At 38.7% G+C, this 21,800-nt stretch overlaps 1 protein-coding gene across 10 annotated transcripts in view; it reads left to right on the top strand.

Annotated features, from left to right (window-relative positions):
• Positions 1-2,226: 2,226 nt before the first annotated feature.
• RC3H1 (ring finger and CCCH-type domains 1) overlaps positions 2,227-21,800 on the top strand; it is a 72,309-nt gene continuing 52,735 nt past the window's right edge. For all 10 annotated transcript variants that reach the window (XR_011439016.1, XR_011439017.1, XR_011439018.1 and 7 more), the window contains exon 1: positions 2,227-2,683. The gene's annotated coding sequence lies outside the window, so the exon portion shown is untranslated. The remainder of the gene's footprint in view (positions 2,684-21,800) is intronic.

Here is a 21,800-nt window from a genome sequence, read left to right as displayed (position 1 = left end):
TCTAAAAAATAGCATTAATGTTTTTTTAGAGTTCATGCTAAGAGAAAAAGTGTATTTGATGCCTTGTCATCCTTATCTGACTTATCAAGAAACTAAAGACTATAATGACATATATATAAAATGGATTTTTAAAAATCCTTTGAGTACCTACTATGTGTACTATGTCCTTTTACATGAAAGGACTCATTTGACTTTCACAGTGGATCAGTGGTGGAGGCCGGGGCGAGAGTCTAAATTTTTAGGCATTCTATATCAGAATTAAATAATAAAATACAAAATAAAACTAAATTGTTTAAATTGTGTGGAAGCTACAAAATAGTGATTTCTAGGCACAAATGCTTATAAAACATTTCAGCTGTTTGTCTTTAGTAATTCATTCTTAATGTGCTTAGTTCAAGGTATTCTCAAACACTATTTCACTGGATTAAAACAAATTTCACTGAATTAAAACAAATTATACAATTTTAAGAGTTTAGAAGTTTAAATATATATATAATTTAAATTTCAGCGTCTTATTTAATCTTATTTATATTAACTCTCAACACCCTGAAAAATGTTACTGTTACATATCAATAATAATAGCAAAAAATTTTAAACAGCGAATCAGGGAAAAATAGACACAGTCTAAGCAACAAATTATTCCCTGTATTTTATATGTCTAGTCTAATTGGGGAGTTCAAAGCATATAAATGACTTCTCATAGATGAGTTTTTATTGTAAACACTTAGGTTTTTTTTCAAAGTTGCTCTTCTTTTTCTGCCAAATTTTTCTGTTTAATTATATCATTAAAATGAATTTTGGGAAGCCCCTCCATTTTGAACTTATTTTTAACTGAAACATTGATGAAATAAAAATAAATTTAACTTAAAAATCCTATTTCATAAGGAAATCTTGAAGGAGCTTTACCAACTGAGGTACAACTATAAATAGTTCAAAGAAATTAGATTATCTAGGTTGCTTGTCATGGAAGTTGGGTTACTTGCTTCACCTAAACAGGGAAGTTGGCATGTTTGCCTAGCAACAGCCGCTAAAACCTTCTGTTGTGGAAGGTTCCCTAGGAGTGAGAAGGGAGGAGGAGGAAAAGCAGGAGGAACAGATTAGTCTGTTTTTACTAGCAGGGGACTGAGGCCTGGCTATGTGAGGAGGGAAAGGCTATCCAAGAGACAGACTAGGATTAGCACATGCTAACCTAATCCCTCCGCGGTAGCTAGAAATGTGCTCTTTGTAGGACTGGCGTTACTATTTAGTAGGTTGCAGAGAATGTTACAGATTTAGCCCACTTCAAAGGGAGTAAATTCCAATCAATAGAAAGACAACAGTAGATCTTCTAAAAAGAAACTGAAATCTGAGGAGCAGGAAAGTGTTAGCAACGAAAAAGAACTCTTCCCTGCTCAGAGTTTAGGAAGGTGTGTGATATATTATTTAAGAATAATATAAAAACACTATCTGTCACAGTGATTGAATTTATCATGTTAAAGGCAGAATATCACTTTTCTTGGTATCGGTGATGTCTGCTCTCTTGGCCAACACCTGCGCAAAAAAAAGGGATGATAATACAGAGGAGTATTAACTGGGTACTTAATGAGGACCATCTCCTCTATTCTAGACGACTTATTTTGAAACTAGGACTGTATGGAATGAAAAAGAATTCCATTTCTCTTCCTTCTTAAAAGCGAGGGTTGGCTAAACTGAATTGTCTTTAAGGGGTCTCCCATTACCCCAAATCAAAATGGCTTCTTTTCCATAAGGGAGACAAAATTTTCAATGGTCACAAGGTTAGCTTTTAGATCCAGGGGCTCTGATACGGGCTGAATCTTTTCCCGTCCCCCCCGCCCGCCAGATAGCTCTCATTGTTCACCGAGGCCTGGAGGGACGTTTTGGAGCAGTGAGCGTCCAGGCTTTGGGCTGTTGCACCGCGCGGGGAGGCTGCACTCTTGGGATTCCGTGAGAGGGGCGACTGGGGCAAAGCTGGTGGGATCGAGAACCTGGATAAAACCAGGTAAGGACAAATTCTTCTGGGGGTGGGGCTGCGGGAGGGGAGACGCGGAAAAGGAACAAGAGTCGAAGGACCAGAGCTGAGAAGCTAAGGGGGTCGAGGTAGTGCGGGATTCGATGGAGGCGTCAGAAATTTTCCAACTGGCCTCGCCGCCTGGCCAGCCGCCGCCGGGCGCGGAGGCGCAGGGGGAGGGCCGGGCGGACGGCAGCCCCAGTTCCCCGGCTGCGGGCGTGGGTGCTCGCCGGGCCCGGGCGCTGCGCGGCGGCAGCCTCCCCGCCGGGCGTTGGAGGTCGGTGACTCAGAGCTTTGGGCCCGCGCCCGCCCCGCCCCTCCGCTTGCCCCGCCCCTGGTAGGAGGAGCCTCGGCCGCGTCTCCGCCCCAGTCTCCGGGGCGGGCCGCGGCCCGAGGAAGAGGAAGGGGACGAGGACAACGAGCGACGGGGCGGAGGAGGAGGAGGAGGAAGAGGAGGCAGAGCAACAAGATGGCCCCTGCTGCAGGAGCAGCCTCAGCAGCAGCAGGTGGGAGCCCCGAGGCGGCGCTGGTGGTGGTGGCGGCGGCGGCCGTGGCCCGGCGGCCTGGGACAGAGTCAGAGTCGACGGTGGCGGCGGCGGCGGCGGCGGCTGCCGCGGCGGTGGCGACGGCCGCGGGGACTCGGAGCTGAGAGGAGCTACTGCTCGGACCAGCGCGGTGAGCGAGCGGCGGGCGGCGGCGGCGCGGGGAGCGGGGCGGCCGCGGCGCGGCGCGGGCGGGAACAATAGGCAGCTGCGGCGGGGAAGGGGCCGTCCTCGCCCGCCCTCCGCTCCTCGGCGGTGGCGCCCGCCCGCCCGGCTCCAGGCCCCGCCGGCCACCGAGGGGCTTGTCACTGGCCGGCGTCCTTTAGGCCTCAGGCCTCCGCGTGCAGCCTGGAGCGCCTGCCGGGTGGGGAGGCCGCGGGGAGGTGCGGCCGCCGCCCTGGACCGGGGGAGGGCGAGGGAGGCTTCGGCCAGAGGGAGGGGGCCCGGGGGCTGCCCGGCTCCGCTGTTCCTGCGGGGGTCTCGGCCGGGAGGGAGTGCGCCCGGGAAATGCTTTTCGGAGCCCGGCTCCGTGGGGGTGGGGGTGGGGGAGGTGAGGGCGTCTGTAAACAGGCGCCGCCTCTGCCTCCCGGCCCCTCGGGGCTGCTCCCCCCCCCCCCCCCCCGGGGCTGCTTCCTTCCCTAACCCTTGGAGCGCTCCCCTTCCTCGGCTAGTGGGTTTTATGATGTCTGTTTCCCTGGAGCTCCTGGAGATCGAGCCAGATAGTCTTCTTTCTTCCTGGTGGCGATAGGGAAATTGTGTATGCAGGTGCCTTTAAAAAAAAATTTCAGTGCAACAATAACAAAAAATACCCAAGGGAAAATGTGACTATCCGTGAAGGATAGAGAGGGATGGAAGGCTAAGGGAAGTTCCCCCTTTAACCCTCTCTGGGCTTCGGTTCTCTCTAAACATCAATTTTGCCCACGTCCCAGGTGAGAGTGAAACAAGCGCCCTTTTGGGAGCAGTAAGAATATAAGTCTTGACATCCCAGAATAGTCCGTGAAACTGGAAACAAAGCGGCTTACTGGCAACGCGAAGACAAATTGGACTGTTTGAAGAGAACTTCTCTTCAAACGAACCGCTTTGAATTATTAATATGCCGCATAAGAAACAACAGTTACTAGCCTAAAGTGGACCTAATGAGGCATTTCTTCAAGACACAGAAGTGGTTCATCTCCAGGCCCAAACTTCCTGTGTCCTGTCTCATGTTCTAATTGTGCCTTTCAGAAATTTGTCCTAAAATTGTTCAAGACCAACCCTTTCCTCTGACTTTGAAATTGGATTTGTAAAGCAAATTTTATAAGATTTCAGAAGTTTTTTATAATTCAAAAACTAGAAACAACTGTTCTGTTTCGAATGTTTAGGCTTATCAAGAGACAGCTCTTCCTTCGTAGTATTTGCCCTATGGTAATGGTGTCTCAAACTTCAAGAGTTAACAACTATTTCTCCTAAACCTAATTTTTCAAGGCATCTACCATGTCCATTTACAAGTGGGGCGGGGGGGAGGGGAGAATGATTTAAGTTATTTTTATTCCAGTTTCTACCTAGGTGTGCAGAAATTTGTATTAAAATTGTTTGGATGCATCCAAGAAGATTGCTTTCCACTGTTTAACATTCAGTTGCATGGTCCATCTAGTTTGTGTTCTTAAAAGGAAGATCGACCTGTGCTGAGAAGATGCCAGTTATTTTTTACTCATTTTTAGGGTAAATTTCTGGTGAGAATTGCCCATGTCTGTCGTAATTGGAAGTATTTTCAGGTTATGTGAAGTTTAGTGAGTGCTTCTAGTCCTTAGTTCTTCCATAAGAGTTGACGGTAAATAAACTTGGAACTGAATAAACATGGAGGTTGAACTATCTTATTGTTTAGGAGTGAAGTACAGTGGGTGAATGTGAGTGACTTTCCTTTTATGCCTAGCGTAAATAATGTTTTGAATGTTTTGACTTTTTAAGTGGCAGAGAAAGAACAACTTTTCCATGGTTCCTGCTAATGTGAATTTTCTGGGTATAAATTTCAGAAAGGACTCTGTTAAGTGCTTAAATCCTTGATTTTTTTAATGCTATATTTTGATAGGTCAGAATGCAAGTAAAGTCTATATTGTAATGATACTTAAAATTGTTTGTGACCCTAAACCTGTTAGAACAATTGTAGTAACTTATGAGTTTGTAAATTGTAAGTGGTTAGTGTGCTTTGTTATGAAAAAGTATCTCATCGTGTTATGTCAAGGACTAATTTACCTCATACTTAATACCATTTTCCTGAAGGAAAAAAAAAAAGATTTTTAAGTGTTAAAGTTTTGTGTTTGAAATTTATGGGTTGAGTCTGGGTCCCTATTTCTGTTTAATATGGAAAAATCTCTTAGAAAATTCTGTTTTCATTTGTGTCAAAATGGTTTTAAGATGTGATTTCTCAATTGTCATATCTTCAATGTCAATGTTTATTGTAATTATTTCAGTTCAGATTTTCTCAAGTAATATTTAAGGATTTCCTTCTAAGAAGTTTTGGGACCATAGCTTAAGAATTGGATTTTCATTTTCTTGGTAATATTAAAAGTTAATATGGTTGATTCATTTGCAGATATTTAAAAAGTTTTTTTTGTGCATAAAAATTAAAAAACGACAGTTTTTCAAAGCATATTTGCTGAATGAGTAAAAACATTTTAATCCTCCTAGTTAGGCTGTAATGTTGGTGGTATTGTTCTTACTTTATATATGAAGAATCTGAAGCTAGGAGAAGCTAAGTGTCTAGCAAAAAGGCCACATAATTAATAGGTAAAAGAGCTTACTCAAACCCAGGTCTTGTGACACAAATTAGATGCTTTATCACTGCCACCATATGTCTCAAGGTTAAACTTTGAAGCGTCTCCTGTATTGACACATTTCGTTTTGACTGTGAACTGTGTTTTGTAATACTATACTTGCCTTTCGCCCCAGTATCCTTTCTGTTATCATTATTTGTACCCTGCCAAATATTCACTTATAAATTTGAGAAAGTATTTATTCATATCAATTACAAAAGGAAAACAAAAGAAACACTTGTTTTTGCTTTTAGCAGATCTGGAATGCTGTAAATATAGAAACTCATACCATTTACATAGGACAGATTTGTGGTATTGCCGTAATTGTTTCATAGCTTTAGTTTGTTATGTAAGCGAGTACCAAATTATGTCTTTGAAATACTTTATGAAAATTTAAAAATGACTTTAGTAACATTCGCTGATGTTAAAGTTGGATCAGCTGACATTTGAAATTCTGCTTTTATAATTTTTTTTAAAGCCACAGACTTTAGAATTCTGCAGCATTTTTAATCTCCAGATTTTAGGGCTTGAAATGGAGTTTGGGTCTAAGGAATCTACTCTTGCATTTATCTTGAAAGTGCTTGGCACCCAACAAAGTGAAGAATAAACTGATAAGTGATCCTTGTTTGGTGGACACCTCGGAGCAGGATGTTCCTTGGCAGGGTGTACTGACCTGGTTTAGCTTTGGCCCTGTCGTTGCTCAGGAGTTCAGGTATTCTCGGGGGTTGGATTCAGATGGATTTAAATTCTCAAGCTGGCCTGCATCTAAACAATCCAGCAGATTTCAAAATCAGCCTGTTCCATAGGATCCTCTTTAAGATCTCCTTTTCTTTTGTTTAATCCTGGAGTCTAGGCTGGATTTGGACTAGCCTTGGAGGTTATAGTGTAAGATTAATTTTGTGAGGCATTTATGCAAAGGCATGTTGTCTCTCCAAAATTTCTTAAGGTAGATTCTATACATTTTCAAGTGTGAAGTTTGCTAATCTGAAGTAATGTTGCCCCACATCCCCACCACAGTTAACCTTAGCATATTTATTTGTATCCATTATCGCTCAGACTTGTGCCTGTTTACTTATTATATAATATTCTTGTTTATTCTTTATATAATACTGGACACTTCTTATCAGTTCATAGTGTTTTCCTGATTGGTTAAAGGTCAGGAAAAGAATCTAGTAAAAAATTTGAGTTCACCTTGCGTTAACAGTTGAGCTGACTGAAATTGTGTTCTGTCATAGAGGAATAAATGTTTTAAGGTTCATTTATATACTTCTTTGAGATTATTTACAAATGTATGCGAGAGCAATATTCTTTTGATGTTTGTCAAGCATTTTAGCATTGATGTCAGTACGCACCTCACTGATTATTACTGTGCGTATGTGGCAGTAGTTTACCTTGTAATGCATTTTATGTAAAAACCTCCAAGATCTAAGTAGCAGTTGGACATGGGTAGCAATATTTTTGAAGAAGAGTTCTAACGAGGTCAATTTTATCTATATATTTTAACATAAACTTTTTTGGTTGAGGTTCAATTCATGTAACATAAAATTAACCATTTAAAAATAAACAGTTTAGTGGCAGTACATTCACAATGTTGTGTGACCACCAACTCTAATTCCAAAGCATTTTTAATACCCCAGAAAGAAACTCTGTACCCCCTTAAGCACTTACTCCCCATTCCACCTTCCCCCTAGTCCCTGGCAACCACCGTTCTGTTCTGCTTTCTGTCTCTATAGATTTAATGTAAAATTATTTTGAACCAGGATTGAGGAAGAGTACTATGTATAGTTGAAATTACAGAAGAAACTTTGGGATATGATTGTTAGGGATGAAAACCACTTCATTCTTTGCATGCTTTGCGAAGTACTGTTGGCACGCTGCCAGGGACTCTTTATGGAAGAAAAGTCTAAGTTGCAGCAATGTGCAGTTTTAGTCTTGATCATGCCAAAGGAGTTGTCCTCAAACTCTCAGACTCATTTCTATTTCCTCGTTGGGTTGTGAGAATTAACTAAATTTTAATGTTCTTTGCAAATGTGAGCAACTAATACTTATTTAGTCTGTTGCCTACAAATCGTTTGCCTTTGGGTTTTTTCTTAATGTATAGAAGAAACTTGGATTTATTTGAGATTGTATTGGGAAATGATTGTTAGATTCAAACTCGCTGATGTCCGTGAATCTAACTTTATGACTATTTTATTCAGCTAATCTTTGAGAATATTTAGAGTTATGATTTGCCTGACACTCTGCTTTTAAACCTTTGTTGAATACATCTTGCAACCTTGGTCTTGGCCCTATCCCTGACTCGCCACAAATATAGACACTGTTATGGAAGCAATTGGTTTGTAGCACTTTTTGTTACTTTAGTTGGTTGATTGAGGGAGAAAACAATTAAGACTCTTTCTTTCTGGAATAAAATACAATGAAGTTGGACTTTTGTAAATTAAGAATTGCTGCTAACTTTGAAGTTTCAGTTTTGGGCTTTGGAAATAATCTTTTATCCTTATCTTAAATTCAAAATGATGCTTCCCCTAATTAAATTGAAATCTGAAAATTTATGATGAGGAGTGAAATACAGCTTTCATGCTATTAGTAAAGATTTGTAGAGGGTTACAGGAGATCTAAGTGAGGGAAAAAATTTGAATTTTGTTACTAATCTCTCTCCTTTTAGGGAAAATTTAATTAATAAATTTATTGTAAAAATAACTTAAAAACTGATGAGAAAGAATTATGTAAAAATATTTAGAAGTCAATGCAGTAAAATTCCTGCTTTTCTTTAATAGTGTCTTTTTTCAGGATTACATCAACTCTCCCTGAATGTTTATATTTCTGTGTTTTTATGTATACTTCGTTAGCTTTTGATAGTAACATTTATTGGAAAACTAGTGTACTAAATTAATAAATTTAATCATAAGAATAACATCTTTAGGGACTGGCCCCGTGGCCAAGTGGTTAAGTTCGAGGGCTCCGCTTCGGTGTCCCGGGGTTTCATTGGTTGGGATCCTGGGCGAGGACATGGCACCGCTCATCAGGCCACGTTGAGGCGACATCCCACATGCCACAACTAGAAGGACCCACAGCTAAAGTACACAACTATGTACTGGGGGGTTTTGGGGAGAAAAAGCAGGAAAAAAAAATCTTTAAATGAGATGATGTTTAGGGATCTATGCTTGAAAATATGGTTTAGTGGAAATTTTTGTGAATGAAACAGGATCATTATATTCTTAGCTTCATTACAGAACAGTATTTCACCAGTCTAGGTCCCAGTTTAGAATAAGTTGGCAAAAGACCTTTAATTGTCACAAAGTTAATGAACTAAATCTAAGACCCTGGCTTAAACTCTCTTGCTTTGTACGTAATTCTAAGTTTATCTGTTTTCTGATCCCACAGCAGATTAAAAGGTGCAAATTAGATGTGGGAGTAGAGGCACTATAGGTAAGATGGACAGCAAGGGGAGCTGACAGGAGAAAAAATACATTTGCTTGGGGCATTTTTTTTTTGAGAAAGATTAGCCCTGAGCTAACATCTGCTGCCAATCCTCCTCTTTTTTCTGAGGAAGACTGGCCCTGAGCTAACATCCGTGCCCATCTTCCTCTCCTTTATATGTGGGATGCCTACCACAGCATGGCTTGCCAAGTGGTGCCATGTCTGCACCCGGGATCCAAACCTGTGAACCCTGGGCTGCGGAAGCAGAATGTGCAAACTTAACCACTGCGCCACTGGGCGGCCCTTTAGCTTGGGCTTTTTAATATAGGGATAATACCTCTTTAGATTCTGAGTGTATCATTAATTATTGTATTGTGCTATGTAACCTATTGTTCCTGATGATAAATTCATTGTGGGAGAATTGAATTATGTTTGTAATTTTGGGAATCATAAAAATATATACAGGGTAGAGTAGAGCATAGATTTTTGGAGTCAGATATATCTAAGTTCTCGTCTGTTATCACTTAAACTTCATGATTCTTCATTTCTAAAAACAGAAATGGTAATACCTTCCTTTAAGGATTATTTTGAAATTTAAATAAGATAACATGTGTCTTTAGTATTGTACCTGACATATAGTACCCATTCAATAAATGCTATTTTCCTCCTTAAATTCTGTTTAACAATCATTTAAAGATACTCTTCTAGAATATTTGAAAAAGTTCTGTAAAATGTTAATATTCAAGCTACATGTAAACTTTGTACATATAGTTTAGGATTAACTGCATGTGTACTTTGGGAGTGGTGGTCAGAAATGAAATACCATTCTCATTTTCTTCCCACATCAGTCTTTCATTAATATGGACTTGCACTATTCAATACCAGCCAGTAGCTACATATAGTTATTTATTTATTTATTTATTGTGAGGAAGATTGGCCCTGAGCTAACATCTATTGCCAGTTGTCATCTTTTTGCTTGAGGAAGATTGTCGCTGAGCTAAGGTCTGTGGCAATCTTCCTCTATTTTATGTGCAATGCCACCACAGTGTAGCTTGATGAGGGGTGCTAGGTCCATGCCCAGGATCCCGACCTGCCGACCCTGGGCTGCCAAAGTGGTGCCCAAACTTAACCGCTACGCCACCGGGCCAGCCCCTGTGATAGGGCTATTTAAATTTAATTTTTTTGATAGACTTAGTTTTTTTAGGGCAGTTTTATGTTTACAGAGAAATTACACTGAAAGTACAGAGTATCCACATACACCTCCCCCTACAGTTGCCTATGTTAACATCTTGCATTAGTGTGGTGTATTTGTTATAATTGATGAACCAATATTGATAAGTTGTTATTAACTAATGCCCATAGTTTACATTAGGGTTCACTTTTTTTGTTTTGTTTTTTCTCCCCAAATCTCCCCAGCACATAGTTGTATATTTTTAGTTGTGGGTCCTTCTAGTTGTGGCATGTGGGATGCCGCCTCAACATGGCCTGATGAGTGGTGCCAGGTCCATGCCCAGGACCTGAACCAGTGAAACCTCGGGCTGCCTAAACGAGCGTGTGAACTTAACCGCTCGGCCACAGGGCCAGCCCTGGGTTCACTCTTTGTGCTGTGCAGTTCTGTAGGTGAGATGGTCTTTTTTCACTTTGCAAGGTATGTGTAAGAGTCTTCCGTGTCTTTTCATGGCTTGATAGCTCATTTCTTTTTACTGCTAAATAATATTCCATTGTATGGATAAATTTAAGTTTTAATCAATTAAAATCAAATAAAATTAAAAATTTAGTTCCTCAGTTGCACCAGCCATATTTTAAGGGCTCAGTAGCCACATGTGGCTAGTGACTACTGTTATTGGAAAACACAGACACAGAACATTTCCATCATCTCAGGAAGTTCTGTTGAAGAGTGCTGATATAAACTATAACCCCAAGGTCCAGTTCTCTGTTTATATTTGCTCTCACAAAGAACCTACCTATTTATTTACATAGCCTCAATTTGTCTTCAAGCCCATGTTTTCAATGCTTTGTCGCTTGTGTGGCTGGCTACCCTAAACTTGACATAATTTAAAATCCTTTACTGTCCCAAGAACCAGCCTTTCCAAAAGTGTCCATTATAGTTTGGTTTCCTAGGTTTCCTATCAGGGCAACATCTTTTACTCCCCTCTTCTTTGATCCTAAAATCTGGAGTCATCTGTTTCTTTCTTATTTTTCTCTAAACCTTTTGAATATTTATCAAGGATGTACAGATCTCAGAGCTAATAAATGGCAGAGTTGAGATTAGAATGTAGATCTCCTTAGTCTGATTATTTCTTGGGATCCCTGCTAGTTGGGGGGGATCACTTTTGAAGTTACAATCACTTTTGCAGAGATTATTGGGAACTATTTGATTGTATACTATGTAATTTAAAATATTTTTAAATCAAAATTATTAGGCTATAGCTATATATATTTAATACATAATAGTGATGTATTATTCTTATTCTTTAAACAATTAGAATGTTAAATGCAGAAGTTTATCCTGTTTGGCTAATTTCTCTCTATAATTCAATTATGATGGAAAAATACTTTTTCCCTCCATATGTGCCCCATTTTAGATAACAAAATTTAATTTCCAGTACGAATATGAATTGGCTGGTAAGGGTGGATAGAACTTAACATTGTTGGCACATACAAAATTCTCTCTTGGCACTGATTTACATTTGGATTCTCTTCAAACTACACTTTGATTTGTAAAATCCAAATTGATTACTACATGTACGTATATCTTCCTAAACTCATGTTAAAGTTTCCAGAGCTGGGAAAATGGAGAGCCTCATGTCAGTCCTTTTGCTTTTCTTTTGAGGTAAACTACACCTCTGCTTCTGCTGAAATTAGCCACACTGTGTATGATCTTGATTTGACCTTCTCTGTATGCCGGTGTTGCTTGCACAAAAGTCTGTTTTGTGGAGACATTCTGTTAAAAAGTAGTAGTCTTCCATATTTAAGTACTGTACTTAAAAAAAAACCCTGGATTTTAATCATCATTTTGAAATGCTTTCCCTGTAATTACTGTTTTTAAAACCCATGTTTTATGTGTCAATTTTTACTTTAATTACCCCATTGATAGCAGTTTTTGAACCGTTTTGATTAAAACTGTCACTCTCTGCTTCAATCTAGCCTTTCTTTAAATTTACTGAAAACTTAAAAAAGTAAATATAAGCCTCTCCATATACTTAGAAAAATTGAGTTATGGCTTCTTGGATTGACTCATTTGGTCTGAGTCAGTTTTTTCAGAAATGTCATTTTATTATGTAGGTCTGCTGTTGATGAAAACCGGCTCATAAGGGCATAAAAGCCCCTTCCAATTTTTTCTCTTTCTACCATTATAAAAAAAAAAAAGATGCTTTTTTCTTTTTAAAGATTTTATTTTTCCTTCTTCTCCCCAAAGCCCCCTGGCACATAGTTGTATATTTTTAGTTGTGGGTCCTTCTAGTTGTGGCATGTATGATGCCGCCTCAGCATGGCTTGATGAGTGGTGCTAGATCTGAACCGGCAAAACCCTGGGCCACTGAAGCAGAGTGCATGAACCTAACCTTGCAGCCATGGGGCTGGCCCCTGAAAAAGATGGTTTTCTGAAATAAGAAAATCCTTAGAAGAGAAAATGTAATGTTTAAATCTCTTTGAATACATTTAAGAGTAGCTTGGAATATTACAAAGCCTAGAACAGATAATTTTCTTATGAAAGTATCATTGAATATTGAAGTATTAGCACCTATTCCCCTAATGATTGACATGCATTAGTTAAGTCATTGTACTCAGAGGGTTAAGATAAAACTTTAAGCATCTTCTTAGGTGCATAATGACAAAATGGGGAGGGGGTGGAGGGGAAAGAAAGGGGGAGCAAAATCCTATCAAACAATCTCCATATTTGAAAGAGATTTCAGGTTTAATTGATGAATTTTTAAGTCTTTTTTGTTTTTAAAATACTTTATTTTTTTAGAGCAGTTTTAGGTTCACAGCAAAATTGAGAAGAAGGTACTGAGATTTCCTGTATACTCCCTGCCCCACATATGCATAGCCTCCCGCATTATCCACATCCACAACCAGAGTGGTGCATTTGTTACAATTAATGAACTTACGTTGACACTTAAAGTCCGTAGTTTACATGAGGGTTCACTCTTGATGTTTTACATTCTATGGGTTTGATCAAATGTGTAATGACACGTATTCATCGTCATAGTATCATACAGAGTATTCTCTTTGCCCTAAAATCCTTTGTGCTCTGACTATTCATCTCTCCTCACCTAAACTCCTAGTAACCACTGATCCTTTTACTGTCTCCGTAGTTTTGTCTTTTCCAGAATGTCCTACAATTGGAATCATACAATATGTAGCCTTTACAGATGGCTTCTTTCATTTAGTAATATGCATTTAAGTTTCTTCTGCGTCTTCATGGCTTGGTAGCTCATTTCCTTTTAGCACTGAATAACATTCCATTGTCTGGATGTACCACAGTTTATTTATTCATTCATCTTCTGAAGGACATCTTGGTTAGTTGCTTCCAAGTTTTGGCAAGTAAGCACAAGACCCCCCACTACAAGAAATCCTCAAGAAGGCCTTCATACCTGGGGGGAAAAAAGGGAGAAAGGGGTTACAAAGCATGGATAAATAGGTAGATAGAATAAGAGCAGGATAGCAAATACTCAAGTATAGCATTAAAGACAAAGGGAAGGAAAACACCAAAAACGAAGATAATCTTGTCATTTTAACCACAAACTCATAGCACAAGATGGAATAAGACGTGAGAAAAACAACTTAGGAGGGGAAGAGAGAAGGTACTGAATCAGTTTAGTCTAAGGAAATAAGAGGCCATCAGAAGAGGGGCTATCTTATCCATGAGATTTTGAATACAAACGTCATGGTAACCACTAACAAAAAAAACAGAACAGAGACACAAATAATAAATAAGGAGAAAACAAACAAACACAACATAAAAAACTACATAACTGGACTGGTAGACCAAAATACACAGGGCAAGAAACAAAGGAAATGCAGGAGAACCAGAAAACAAGTGATAAATGGCAGCATTAAGCCCTCATATATCAATAGTCACCCTAAACATAGATGGATTGAATTCACCAATAAAAAGACACAGAGTGGTGAGACGGATTAAAGAACAAGACCCAACAATATGCTGCCTCCAGGAACCACATCTCAACTCTGATGACAAACACAGGCTCAGAGTGAAGGGATGGAAGACGATACTCCAAGCTAATGGCAAACAAAAGAAAGCAGGTTTTGCTATACTTATATCAGACAAAGTAGACTTGAAGAAAAGACAGGTAAAGAGAGACAAAGAGGGGCAGTATATAACGATCGAAGGGATATTCCATCAAGAAGAAATAACACTTGTAAGTATCTGTGCACCCAACACAGGAGCACCAAAGTACATAAAGTAACTATTAACAAACCTAAAAAAAGATGATAATAATAACACAATAATATAGAGGACCTCAACACTCTGCTGACACCAATATCATCCAGACAGAAAATCAACAAGGAAATAGCAGACTGAAATGAAAAGCTAGACCAATTGGACTTAATAGAAATATATAGAAGACTCCATCCAGAAACAGCAGAATACACATTTCTTCTCAAGTGCACGGGGAATATTCTCAAGGATAGATCATATGTTGGGAAACAAGGTAAGCCTCAATAAATTTAAGAAGATTGAAATAATAGCAAGCATCTTTTCTGATCACAGTGCTGTAAAGCTAGAAATTAATTACAAGAAAAAAGCCGAGAAAAGGACAAAGATGTGGAGACTAAACAACATGCTGTTGAACAAGCAATGGATCATTGAAGAAATTAAAGGAGAAATCAAAAAATATCTGGAGACAAATGAAAATGAAAACATACCATACCAACTCATACGGGATGCAGCAAAAGCCGTATTAAGAGGGAAATTCGTTGCAATACAGGTTCACCTTAACAAACAAGAAAAATGACAAATAAGCAATCTCAAATTACACCTAACTGAATTAGAAGAAGAAGAACAAACAAAGCCCAACGTCAGCAGAAGGAGAGAAATAATAAAAATCAGAGCAGAAATAAATGCTATTGAAACAAAAAAGACAGTAGAAAGGATCAATGAAACAAAGAGCTGGTTCTTTGAGAAGATAAATAAAATTGACAAACCCTCAGCCAGACTTACAAAGAAAAAAAGAGAGAAAGCTCAGATAAATAAAATCAGAAGTGAAAGAGGAGAAGTAACAATGGATACCACAGAAATACAACAGATTAAAAGAGAATACTACAAAAAACTATATGCCAACAAAATGGACAATCTAGAGGAAATGGATAAATTCTTAGACTCTTACAGCCTCCCAAAGCTGAATCAAGAAGAAATAGAGAATCTGAACAGACCAATCACAAGGAAAGAGATTGAAACAGCAATCAAAAGCATCCCAAAGAATAAAACCCCAGGACCAGATGGCTTTCCTGGGGAATTCTACCAAACTTTCAGAGAGGATTTAATACCTATCCTTCTCAAGCTATTCCAAAAAATTAGGGACGATGGAATGCTTCCTAACACATTCTACGAGGGCAGCATCACTCTGATACCAAAGCCTGACAAGGACAACACAAAAAAGGAAAACTACAGCCCAATATTGCTGATGAACATAAATGCAAAAATCGTCAACAAAATATTGGCAACCTGAATACAGCAATACATCAAAAAAAGTCATACATCATGATCAAGTGGGATTCATACCAGAGACACAGGGATGGTTCACCATCCGCAAATCAATCAACGTGATACACCACATCAACAAACTGAGGAATAAAAACCACATGATCATCTCAATAGATGCAGAAAAAGCATTTGACAAGATCCAACAGCCATGTATGATAAAAACTCTTGACAAGTTTTGGCAGGTATAAATAAAGCTTTTATCAACATCCATGTGCAGGTTTTTGTGTGCACATAAGTTTTCAACTCCTTTGGTTAAATATCAAGGAGAGTGATTGCTGGATCATATGGTAAGAGGATGCTTAATTTTGTCAGAAATTGCCAAACTGTCTTTCAAAGCGGCTGTCCCATTTTAGATTCCCACTAGCAGTGAATGAGAGTTCCTGGTGCTTCGCATCTTTGCTAACTTTTGGTGTTATCTGTGTTCCAAGTTTTGGCTATTCTAATAGATGTGTAGTGGTATCACCTTGTTATTTTAATTTGCATTTCCCTGATGACATATGATATGGAGCATCTTTTTCAATGTTTATTTGGAATATCGTATTATATAGTTGGACTTAGACAATAGCCTTTTCAGATTAGCTTCTTTGTCCTTATCTTTTTTTTTCTAAAGATTTTTTTTTTTTTTCCTTTTTCTCCCCAAAGCCCCCCAGTACATAGTTGTATATTCTTTGTTGTGGGTCCTTCTAGTTGTGGCATGTGGGATGCTGCCTCGGCGTGGTTTGATGAGCAGTGCCATGTCTGCGCCCAGGATTCGAACCAACAGAACACTGGGCCGCCTGCAGCAGAGCACACGAACTTAACCACTCGGCCACGGGACCAGCCCCCTGTCCTTATCTTTTTAATCTGCCACTTCAGTTTTAGCTTTACTTAGCTTTTAGATATTTTTAAGGATATGCTTAATTTTGGAGGCATACTTTCTTCTAAATCTTTAGTACTAATATTAGTATTAAAAAACAGGGGGCTGGCCCTGTGGCTGAGTGCTTAAGTTTGTGTGCTCCACTTTGGTAGCCTGGGGTTCATTGGGTTGGATCCTGGGCAAAGACCTGTGTACCGCTCATCAAGCCATACTGTGGCAGCATCCCACATAGAAGAACTAGAATGACTTGCAACTAGGATATACAACTATGTACTGGGGTTTTGGGGAGAAAAAAAAAAAGGAGGAAGATTGGCAGCAGTTTTTAGCTCAGGGCCAATCTTCCTCACCAAAAAAAGCATATTTAAAAAAAAAAAAAAAAAATATATATATATATATAACATCTTGTGGTGATTGATTCTGCTCTTTGTCTTAAGTCCCATTGCCATTCAGCTTTATCTTTTATGTGAATTGTCCCACACTATCTTTACAAATATTAAACTTGCCATAATCAGGCAGAGTAGTGATTTTTTTCAGTCATTCAACAGTTACTGAGCAAATATTATGTACCTGCAGCATACAACAATATGGATTTTCTCTTATAGAAAGAGCATGGAATATATTGGGAACATCAGAGGGGTAGCTAATACAGACTGGGCTATAAAAGACTTCTTTGTTTCTTGCAGGGGAAGATTTGCCCTAAAGTAAGACCTGTATCCAAACTTTCTCTTTTTTCTTCTTTTCTCCCCACAAAGCCCCAGTTCATAGTTGTGTATAGTTGTAAGTTCTTCTGCTGCTTCTGTGTGAGCCGCCACTACAGCATGACTACTGAGAGCTGAGTGATGTGGTTCTGCACCTGGGAACCGAACCTGGGCCGCCAAGCGGAGGGCTAGGAACTTTAACTGCTAGGCCATCAGGGCTGGCTCTAAAAGAAGATTTCTTGAAAGAGCTTCCTGAGCTGAGTGGGATTTAAAGGATGAGTAGAGGTTTAGCATTCCAGATTTAGGGATTCCTTGAGCCAAGCAAGACCTAGAGTGAAAAAGAATATATCATGTGCAGGGAAACCTTCATACTTTTGTTCCCAGAGTATAACATATGAGGCAGATGGTGATGAAAAATAGACTGGAGAGGTAGGTGGGGCCACATCCTAGATATCTTGTATGACATGTTCAGGCACTTGGGATTGATCCAGTTAGTGTGCCATCTAAGATTTTTGTTGATGTTTGTTTTTTAAATTGAGGTATTGTATACATGCAGTAAAGGGCAAAATCTTAGGGGTAATCTTGATGACTTCTTACACATATACACTTGGGCAGCTACCACCTAGATCAAGATATACAATGTTGCTAACACCTAAGAATTTTTTCAGCCCCTTCCTAGACAGTATACCCTTACCACCCTTAGCATCGCCTCCCACCTTTTCTAACAGTTATTCTGACTTCTGTCGCTATAGGCTGTGCTGCCTCTTCTTAAATGAAATCGTATGTCACGTATTCTTTTTGTTCCCTTTATAAATTAAATCCTACAGTGGGTGCTATTTTGTACGTGGCTTTTGTTCATTATGATTTGTATGAAATTCACCCGTATTATATGTAACAGATCATTTTATTTTTATTGCCGTATAGTATTTCATTGTATGAATTTATCACAGTTTATCCATTATTCTGTTGATGAAAATTTGGGTTGTTTCCAGCTTTTTATTAATAAAACTGCTTATGAACATTCTTGTATATGTCTTTTGGTGGACATATGTAGTCATTTCTCTTGTATAAATACAAGAGAGTGGAATTTTTGGGTCATTAGTAGGCTTTTGTTTGGCCTAAGCAGATATTGCCAGTTTTCCAAAGTGAATCTACCAGTTTACACTGCCATGAGCATTGTATGAGAATTTTATATCCTCAGTTCCTCTTTAATACTTCGTGTTATTGGTTTAAAAAATTTTAGCCATTCTGGTAGGTGTGTAGTGGTATCTCATTGCTGTTTTAAATTCTCATGAATAATGATATCCTATAACTCTTCAATAAGCATACCATATGTTTATTGGCCATTTGGATATCCTCTTTTATGAAATGTCTGTTCAAGTCTTTTGTCTTTTTTTATTGAGTTGTTTGTCATAGAAGAAAAACATAGGTGAATGACCAGAAGCCATCTGTGAGGAGGGTGGAGGAAGGCAAGAACAAAGCTAGAGGCAGAGATCAGTTAAAAGGTTACTGTGTGATCCAGATGAGAGACTGTATGCTCTATGAGAGCAGGGACTTCATATTGTTCAGGGCGATATCTTCAGATCCTAAGACATTGTCAGGCACATAGTAGGTGCTCAGTAAGTATTTTTAGAATGAATGAATATGAACCTCAATCGGGGAAGTAGAGACGGAAAGGAACATAGACATTAAGGAGATAATAAATATTTTAATAGAGATAGAAGAGGATGGAATCTAGGATGATTACCAGGTTTCTGTATGTACATTTAGTTGGATAATGGTGTCACCAAAGAAATGAAGACTACAGAAGGAATTACCAGTTTAAAAATAGAGATAAGTTTAGCTACCATGTGACTTTGGGCATATTTCCTGACATCTGTGCTCGACTCTAAAAGTAAGCTATAATGGTGCTTAATAGGGTCATTGTGAGAACTAAGTGAGATAGGCATTAATCTTAGTGTTTTACAGGCACTGGCACATAGAATACTCAAGGAAGGTTAGAGATAGAAACAAACAAAAGTCCTTGTCTTTATGGAGCTTAAATTTTAGTTGTGGGTGTGCACTGTAACAAAATAAGTAAAACTTAGCATTTTGGATGGAGAGAAGTATTACGGAGAAAAATTAATCAGGAAAGAGAGAGGAAGCACAGTTCATGTGTGATGGTAGTGGGACTGCGTTTGAAGGATCAGTGTTAAATAAGGTGATCAAGTAAGGCCCTCCCTAAGGGAATTCACATATTAATGCCTGTGAGGAAATGGGGAAAATATTCAGGGTTGAGGGAAGAGTGGGACAAACTGTTTGTAATTTTTAAGGTAAGAAATCAGGGCTCCCTATTTTTACCAAAGAGTAGAGTGTGATATTAGTACATTTATCTGTTTATTATGCTTCCACAGTAGTTAGATCTATCTCAAGCTTTTTTTCCCCTCCTGCCTGCAACACACACATTCTACACAAACCTAAGTATGAATTTAATCTCTAAAAGATCATTACATGTTTTGGAGGAAGTGTTTATGTTTAATTCTGATATACTAGCAACAAATCAGTAGGCTCTCTTAACAGTATCTACTACTTGGGAATCCGCAAAATATCTTCTTTCACAGTTTATATACCCATTCCAAACCACTTTTATGTATATAAGGAAGATACATTGTAGCTGTAAACTTCTGTGTTTCGAGTCCATGTAGCAATTTGTTCATTCCTTTAAATGCCTCAAAGTGAAATTTTGCTTAGGAGAACAGTCTAGAAATAATTCTAAAAATGAAAAATGCATCCATACTTTTTTTTTGGTAGCATTATTTTTCAAGTATGTATCATTGAAAGTCACTGTGACTTTGTTTTCTGGAAATAGTTTGAGTTCTGTCAGGCATGTTCCGTAAAAATAGTAATGAAAATGTCCTTAAGCCTTGGTCAGTAGATTATGGGGATAGTACATTTTAATAGTACCAGTGTTGTTACTTGATTGTTGTTAAGTGTGTAAGATTATATCTTTAATGCAAAAATTCTTAGGTCAGACTATACACTCATGTATCACCCAACCATTGCAAAAGAAGTATGTTGCATTTGCAGCTTGCCTATTCTGAATACATCTGCCTGTTTTCTCTTTGTTGCCAGTCCTAGAATCAGTCAAAGCCCTGTGATGGCCACCAAGTGCCACAAGGAAGTCTAAAAGGCACAAGCTCCCTGGAAAAAAGAAATAGAAGCAAGTAAAAGGAAAGAAGTGGGAGCTATCAGTGTGACACATATGCTGCTTTGTTTTCTTGAGTGAAAAGGGGACTTTTTGTTCTCAAGTTTTGTTACTGACACCTGGTTTTTTTCTTTCCAGTTCAACACCAGAAATCTGCATTCAAAATCCAAATGTCATCACTGCTCCAAAAATGAGTGCATGAAGGGTAGCTTCCTAAACTGTGGTCAATTTAACTGGAGTGCTTTATCACAGCTTTAAAAAAAAAATGTAGAAAAAAATCTTACAAATATAATGTTAAGTGAAAAAAGCCAAAATACAAAAGAATATGTACTGATGATTCCATTATATAGAGTTTCAAAACAGTCAAAACTAATCTGTAGTATTAGGAATTAGGCTATTAGTGACCTTTGAGGAAGAATAAAGGAGTAATGATGGGAGGAATGGTGAGGGGACCTTCTGGGGTGCTGGTAATGCTGTATGTCTTGGATATACAGGTATGCTCTCTATGATAGTTCATTGAGCTGAATGCTCTTGACCTGTATACCTTTCTGTATGTATGTTATTCCTGAATACATTTAAGTGTCTTAAAATATATATAACATTAAGGTTCATTTTCTGTTTTAGTACCCTGATTGTTTCTCAGTTCCGATAAAATGTTCCTTGTGGTTCTCTTCAAAAGAAATAGTTGCTATAACCTGAATTTGTTTTTTTAAATAAAGTAGTAGGCTTAAACAGTTCCAGAGTTCCTGTACTAAATCTACTTAATTTGAAACTAACCTTGCACAAATTAAACCTAAAACAGACACCATTTAATTTAGATCTTTATTTAGGACTGCCTAATAAAATGATTACTTTTAAGAAATGTAATTAGGGGCCGGCCTGGTGGCACAGCAGTTAAGTTTGCGCATTCCACTTCGGCGGCCTGGGGTTTGCTGGTTTGGATCCCAGGCGCAAACCTATGTACTGCTTATCAAGCCATGCTGTGGCGGACATCCCACTTATAAAGTAGAGGAAGACGGGCATGGATGTTAGCTCAGGGCCAGTCTTCCTCAAAAAAAAAAAAAAAAAAAAAAAGGAAGTATAATAAAATTATAAGTGCTGAAAGTTGGAAGACATTGTATTATTGTGGAAAAAGTACAGTTTGGAGTTGGACAAATGTGGGTTCAAATTATGACTAGACTACTAAATTAGCTGGGTAAGTATTTTCAGTTTTCTTGCCTGCCTTCATCAGTAAAGTAGAGTTGATATCTACCTCAGAAGGTTGTTGGAGGGTTAAATGAGATGATCTACAGGTGCTTGGCACTCAAATCCCACTCCCCTTTCCCCGAGTTTTGGGATGGAAGGGGATAAGACTGGGGGAGTATATTAAGATAGTGAGAACTTTATAGTAGGTAGGTAAAAACAGGTACAACTTGCTGAAGATGACTAAGGTGGTGATGGTAAGGAGAGTTAAGTCTTTAGATTGTAACCAGTAAGACTAACATCTAACTTAGGCGCGTATGAATTATTATCAATATTAAGAGTTACTGATGCTGCTCTGGCACATTGGCATGGAGGACTGCTACATGGGTGA

This window comes from Equus caballus, chromosome 5 (assembly GCF_041296265.1).
Source record: "Equus caballus isolate H_3958 breed thoroughbred chromosome 5, TB-T2T, whole genome shotgun sequence".
NCBI lineage: Eukaryota > Metazoa > Chordata > Mammalia > Perissodactyla > Equidae > Equus > Equus caballus.
This window is presented reverse-complemented; position numbering and strand designations above follow the sequence as displayed.